The sequence below is a fragment of the Adiantum capillus-veneris genome, chromosome 17, assembly GCF_014529385.1.
Source record: "Adiantum capillus-veneris isolate H3 chromosome 17, ASM1452938v2, whole genome shotgun sequence".
In the NCBI taxonomy this organism is placed as follows: Eukaryota; Viridiplantae; Streptophyta; class Polypodiopsida; order Polypodiales; family Pteridaceae; genus Adiantum; species Adiantum capillus-veneris.
Genome location: NC_140947.1, coordinates 129003669 through 129011322, shown reverse-complemented (window position 1 = coordinate 129011322; position 7654 = coordinate 129003669).

Sequence of the window (7654 nt, the reverse complement as noted above, 5' to 3'; positions counted from 1 at the left end):
ATGACTAGATATGGTTACTACATACAAAATGCATATAGTTGTCACAAGAAACTAACAATATTGAAAAAGATATACTTGATATACTAGAATGTTCCATTTTCTTCTGTAATTGAAAAAATCAACCATCGTTGTCTACTATGCAAAATAGGGTATTAGGTGCCCCAAAACTCAAGGAATATTAGCTTTATGTTACAATATGTGACATAGAAAATTAAAACTGCATTTGGATATCATGAAAGCCACCAAAAAAATCATAGAGGAGCTAAAATTGGCTAAAAAACAGGATTTGACAATTTTTGTAATTTGGTCATAACTTACAAGTTTAACATTTATTTCTCTCTAGAAGCATCGGGACATGTTGAGGACTACTAAAGATAGTTCTCTAGCATTATAGACCTCACAAACATGAATTCTAGAGTGGTATAGTTGCAAAAAGTTGAAAAAAGCCAAAAACAGGACCCGTTTTTTCACACAGTTTAGGTTGTGAAATGTTGTGCAAGGACAAGGTTAAAGATGGAATTGATATTCCAAAAAAATGTCGAGTTTTTTTCAGCTCATGAGACAACTTTCTAGACAGATAGCACCTCAAAATCCATTTTGAAACTCTTGACATAATTCAAGGAAAATGGTCACTTAACAGGACATAAAAGTGTCCCAGGACATAAAAGTGTCCCATTACCAACCTAGTGTTAAATCCCAATCTGTGCGATGAGCTCCACCATTTTGGTCAAGATAGAGATTAAGGTCTTGTTGGTGCTCTCAGCTTGGCCATTTTCTTGTGGATAATAAGGTGTGGACTTATGGTGAGCTATCATAAAGTTGGTAGTGAGTTCTTTTATTACTCCATTTATAAAATGAGTACCATTGTCACTCACAATCTCAGAGGGACAACCAATTCTTGTAATAATGTTCTCAAAGAGAAACTTGGCAGTTGGCCTCGCATTGGTCTTACGTGTTGCCCTGGTTTCCGTCCACTTTGTCACATAGTCAGTGGCAACAATAATATATCGAGATTGGGTGCTACGAGCTACCGAACTAATGGGGCCTACAAAGTCCAAACCCCATTTTTCAAATGGTTGAGTCACTTTAACAGGATGTAAGGGCATCTTATCCTTTTGTTGTGTGATCTTGTAATGTTGGCATTCATATAATCCTTTTGCAAAAAGTAATACATCCTTGAATAAGGTAGGCCACCAATAGCCTGATTGCAGCACCTTTCTAGCTGTTAGTTCCCCTGAGGAATGTCCTCCGGCTATACCCATGTGGGCTTCTTGCAGTATGTATAAAATACTCATCCTCACAGACATGACGTCTAAGAATATCATCCTTCCCTAACCTGTAGAGAGTTCCTGCAATGCGAGAGTAAGGTTCACATTCTTTTAACAGTTTTTGAGCTATGTCCTTACGAAGATCTTTGGGTGGAAAACCATTAACTAGAAAGTTCACAATCTTCTTACTCCATTCAGGTATGGTTTCGACTAGGAATAGAGAAGTATCAGGAAACTCATCATCAATTCCAGTAGGGGCTTCACCATTGGGTATGCGAGACAAATGATGCTCCATGACATGTCTTTTACCAGGTCTCACCACAAAGGTAAAATCAAACTCAAGGAGAATTAACAACCATCGTGTAATTCTTCCCGTGGAACAAGGTTTATTTACTAGATACAACAAGGCTGGATGATCAACATAGAAAACAAACTTGTTGGCCAGAAGGTAGTAGTAAAATTTTTCACTGCATAAATCATACCTAAACCTTCTCTCTTTGTAGTGGTGTAGTTTCTCTCGGCATCATTCAATTGACGACTTGAAAAGCTAATGGGGTAGTCCAGTTTATGTTCTCCTAGTTGAGTTAGAACACACCCAATAGCAAAGTTTGATGCATCAATATGCACATGGAAAATTATATTCCAATCGGGCACTCGTAGGAGAGGAGCGCTAGTCAAGGTCTTTTTCAATTTCTCATAAGCATGGTTACACTCCGCGGTACATTGTAACTCAATAAGAAGTTTGTACAAAGGACGAGCTATCTCAGCAAAGTTTAAAATAAACCGTTAGTAATAACCAACATGGCCCATGAACCTTTGAACTCCTTTATAGTTTGTAGGAGGTGGCAACTCAGCAATGGCTTTAATTTTTCTCTCATCCGTGGAACTACCATTTTTGGACACTATATGCCCTAAAATGACTCCATGTTTAACCCAAAATTGGCATTTGAAAGGGTTTAAGGAGATGCGATACAATCTGCACTTCTCAAACACTTTTCGTAAGCATGATAGATGTTCTTTCCAAGAGGAATAAGCACAAAGGTCATCTAAGAAAGCTGCGCAAAACTCCCTCAAATATTCTCTAAAAGTAGTGTTTATTAATCTTTGAAAAGTAGCAGGGGCATTGGTTAAGCCAAAATCCATAACACAAAATGCAAACACTCCAAATTCGGTTATAAGGGCTATTTTAGCTTGGTCCTCCAGTGCAATTGTGATTTGATTTTAGCCAGAGTAGCCATCTAAAAAGCTATAAGCTTCCTTCCCTGCAACTCTTTCAAGCACATGTTCTGAATATGGCAACGGGTAATGGTCCCTCCTAGTGACGGCACTGACCTTCTTGAGATCCACGCACACTCTAAGTTTCCCATTCTTTTTTGGCACAATCACTATTGGAGACACCCATTCTGAGTGCTCAATAGGGTATATGAATCCACATTTCACAAGCTTTTCAATCTCTTCTTGAACAATTTTTGCATATTTAGGACTGAACTGGTTTAGCCATGTTATTCATGGGGATTGTGTATTGCACCACGGAAGGTGGAACACCTTTCATATCATGATATGTCCATGCAAATTTATCCCGAAATTCCTTGAGAAGTTCTTTAAGTGCACACTCCTTAGTCTCTGTCAGGATCTTGGGCAATGAAAACAGGTTTGGACTCTTCTCCTGGGTCTGCTAACTCTATTTCCTTAACTATCACTGGACCATCATAGACTCCATTGCTGCCATCGATAGGTTTTCTTTGAGCCTTTGTATACACAACCTTAAGTTCCTCTGTGGTGCAGGATTTGAAATGTTCAGGTGTAGGGTGTAAGTCTGTGGGGTCCTGTTGTTCTGTGGACTGTGATTTCACTTCCGATTCCTTTTGTTGTTGAGCTAGCTCTCGATTTTGTCGTCTCCTTATGGTACGGCTTAACTTTGGATTCTCTGTAGCCTCTAGTTGTGCGATGTCAATGGGTTGTGGACTACACCACATAACAGTTTGAAGGTATTCACCCCAGTTATCTACCAACTTCCGATGAGCATCACATGCCCCTATGTAATTAAGCCATTCTACGGTAGATTTCTTTTCATTTATTCTAGCACGCACATTTGCTCGATATTGTCGCCTCTTATATCTCTTACTCTTCTTGTCTAATTTTTTATTAGAACCGATCTCTAGTGAAGAGTCACTAGATGAATCGCTTCTTGTGTCTTCTGCTTCCTTGGAGAGATTGTCATCTAGGGTACCACTGGGCCCTGAATGGTTTGTCCCCACATTTGCACTAAGATTTAACTCAGATTCTTCGTCCTTAGAGTCAATTTCAATTGATGATTCTGACCCCAAATCGTGTGGGCTATAGTCTTGTGAGGCGCTACTGGTTCCAATGCCAGTCAAATCTTCATCTTGTAGGTCATCAAAAGCTATATGCATTGCTTATAGCATATTTAAGGGTACGAGTGGTGGCATTTCATCCCCCTCAAGTGTTACCCAAGTCATCCCCCTATTTCCCGAACTTTCTATGGTTGCTGCTAGGTGGACCCAATCCACATTGTCCGACTCAGTCATCCCAGGTAGTACATCCATATAAGGAGAATCTTCCCCAACATCAGTGTCCACTTTACACGTGTAACAATACTGCAATGGGGCCGAGTGAACTGTGGTGTCAGATCTATGATCAATTATAAACCTGTTTCCTAGAGGATGTGCTCGACCAGTCACAAGATCCACTCGAATGACAGAATCTTGGAACTGCAAGTAGACATGGTTTTTAGACCAGTCATGCACCATTTTTGCTTCCCTCATGAAAGGACGTCCTAAGATCATCTCCGATGCCATAGTGTGTTTGGAGAAATCCATAACAATGAAGGTAATTCTTATTTTATGTCCAACGACCTTGATCTTGAGATCAAGCTCACCTCATTGAACAGATACTTGAATCCATTCCGACTAACATCTTCATCAGAAGGTTTCAGGCAGTAGACGGAGAAATAGTCAAGGCCACAATCTTTCCACAGGAAATGTGGACTTTGCACCAAAAGCCAGAAGTGCAAGCAGGGGGCAGGGCCTACAGCTAGACAACTTCTTACGACTGCCTCCTTGGGGTACGGACTTCAGACGAGCTCATGAGCTCATAAGTTCAATTCAGTACAATGGGGAAGCAACTCTAACGGACAAGGAGGGGGCAATCATCAAGGTAAAGATCACAGCAGAAATTATCAATAAAGCCCTCCACCTGCCGCAAGGGACGCACAATCTCTTGCAAAAGACGAAGGCAATAGACAATGATAAAGCCTTTTTGAAGCAACCAGGCCACAAGCTATCAAGCCTGATATACTCAGAAACTGAACTGCCATTGCGCCTTATATCACAACATTTCAAGGTGCAGAAGCTACCTAAATATACCGAACCTTTGTTGCACATGGCCGTGGTAATGGCAATGGGCTTGGCTGAAGGCAGGGTGGTCAGTTTTGCGACTTTGGCAACTATCTTCTTGACACTATTCTTGAAGCAAACCTGAAAGGGAGTCAAATAAGTAAAGCTTACATGAACGGGGGACCAATGCTCACACGTATAGTCTATTAGGCATTGGGGACGATCGAGGATCTACCACCTACAGAAGCGCAGATAGATCTGAGCCACCGCTCTAAAAGAGCTGTAAGACCAATGGCAAGACCTTCTACAAGGCCAAAACCAGAAGTTAAACAAACGAGACAAAGTGCACCGTTAAATGATTCTGACAGTGAGAAGACCGAGTCAGATGCTCGGAGTAGCCAGGAAGAAGGGTCCCACCCAAGAGACACTCCTTCGGAGTACCAGTCTTCGGAGTAGGAGCAGGACAGCCCATACACATTTGGATATACACGCTTGCGAAAGAAAGTTGTGCATGTGGCAGAGGCTATTCCCATTACACATGCCATGAGAACAATGGAAGAAGCTCAGGCATTGAGGGAAAGGCTCCGCCAACAAAAGCAAGACCAAAAACAAATCCAAGGAACAGAAGCAAATGATGAGAAAGAGAGAATGAAGCCAAAAATATTCCACTGCTATGCAAACAAACAGCGGATTTAGAAAGGATCAAGCCACAGAAGAGGCAGGAAGCTGAAGAAAAATGGGAGATTGCCAACGCAATGCGGCAGCACATTGGAAGCATCTACATGTACGTGGAATACCTTACTCCAATTTGGTGCTTTCAATATTGGAGCTGAGGTGAGAGTTTTCTTAAGCTTCATGAAGGATTCTGCACATGCCTCGGTCCATTCAAAGTGCGTAATCAAGCTATACATGGGTTTTGCAATTATAGCGTATATGTAGATGAATCATCGGTAATATCCACAATGTCCCATGAAGGCTTGTACCCCCTTTACTGTTGTTGGTCTAGGCAAATTAGCAATGACATGAATCTTCTCAATATCAGTAGCTACGCCATTTTTAGACACTATATGTCCAAGAATTTTTCCTTGCCTACCCATGAATGTGCTCTTTTCAGGATTTAAGCAAATCCTATAAAGTCTACATTTTTCGAATACCTTTTTGAGGTGTTCAAAATGATTAGCCTGGATTGATGAATGTACGCATAGATCATCCATATATACTTCTAAGAATTTCCTAAGATATTCTTTGAAAGCATGGCTCCTCAACCTTTGAAATGTGGCTGGAGCATTAGTTAACCCAAACGGCATAACCCAATAGGCAAGTATATCCCATTCTGTTGCAAAAGCAGTTTTATGTTGATCTTTTGGGTCAACCAAAAGTTGACTGTATCCCAAAAATCCATCTAAGAAGTTGTAAGCTTCTTTTCCTGCAACTCGTTCTAAAACCTGTTGAGTTATCGAAAGAGGAAAGTTTCTCTAATGGTAGCTGCATTCACCTTTTTGAGATTAACACACACTCATAATTTTCCATTCTTCTTGGGTACTACCACAATTGGAGACACTCAATCTGTGTGTTCAATTTCGTAAATGAATTCGGTTTCCTTTAGTTTTTCAATCTCTTCTTTTATCTTCCTGGTAAATGTTGCGTTATACGTGTATGGCCTTTGTCTACTTGGTTTCGCATCATCTCTCATGGGTATGGTATGTTGACAAATTTCTAGATCAACACCCTTGCAAGACCAAGCGAAGATATCTCGATGTTCCTTTAATAAGCTTAGCAAAATCTTTTCTTCTTCTTCTGTTAGGTCATATGCGATGTAAGCAGGTCGAGGCTCTTCTCCTGGTTCAGCCATTTCTATCTTTTTAGTATTTTCGGACCCTTCATAAGATTTTCCCTGTTGTTGTAGTTCCCTAACAGGTTGTTTGACTATTATTTTCTGACCTTGGAGAGTATACTTTTTGTAATGGGATGGAACATGCATTACATACTTACCATCCTCTCCATGGTTTCCATTTCGGTTGTGTATATCTCCTTTAGAGCTTTTTTTAACTTGTTATATTTCTTTTTCCACTCGACTCTGGTCATGAGTGGTGTCTTATCGTGTGAATTTTTCTTGAGTACCCTTCCTTGTCTTTCTCGATGTTTGAGACATTTCTGAGTTTTTGTTTGAAGGATATCTGTCAGTTATTTTGCCGTTGACACAATCATTTGCATCTACCTGCATTAGAAATTGTGTTTTACTGGAGACTGATGGCATAGGTCGTGTTTTCATAATTCTGGTGTCTCTCTTTCGTCTATACCATTTTTGTCTTCTTGATTTTTGGTTTGGAAAGTCAAAAAACTTTTCCTCCCCTCCTTTTAAGATTAGCTTAGCTCTCATATACTGCTCTTAATGTGACCCCGAATCTTTTGAGGTAGCTGAGTGTTCATCTAACTCATCAGCTGCATCGTAATAGAGATTTGAAAAGACTTGTTGAGCTTTCATTAAGTCCTTGACATCTTCGTCTTCAATGTTGAGGATTGAAATCATTTGGATGGGAATTATTTCATATCCATCGTCACTGCAAAATTGAGTAGGCATAGACATATTCACACATACATCCATTGTCGCTAAAATTTGAGTCCACTCGAATGGCTCAAATAAATGCTCTGGAAAGGGTTCAGGTACATAGGCTTCATCTGTGCAGTCCCTTTCTAGGATACATTCTTCTCGTCTTAAGCTTCCGTTTTCTGAAGCTCCACACATCCAAATAGGAGTGTCTTTGTTTAACCAGGATGGGAGTTTAGTTTTAGCCGAAGAGACTGAATCAAACTCTTGGATGGGTGTTTTCAAGACATCTCTATAAGTGTGATCTTTTATATTTACTCTTGTTATAGATCTCACTTGCTTCAAGTACAGATAATTGTTTCCCCAATCTTGGATAAGTTGTACGTGTCGTATGAAAGGTTTTTCCCAATATGATTTCATAGTTGAGTATTTTTCCAAATTCTACTATGGCAAAAGTGTGTTGATATTCAATTCCACAAGAA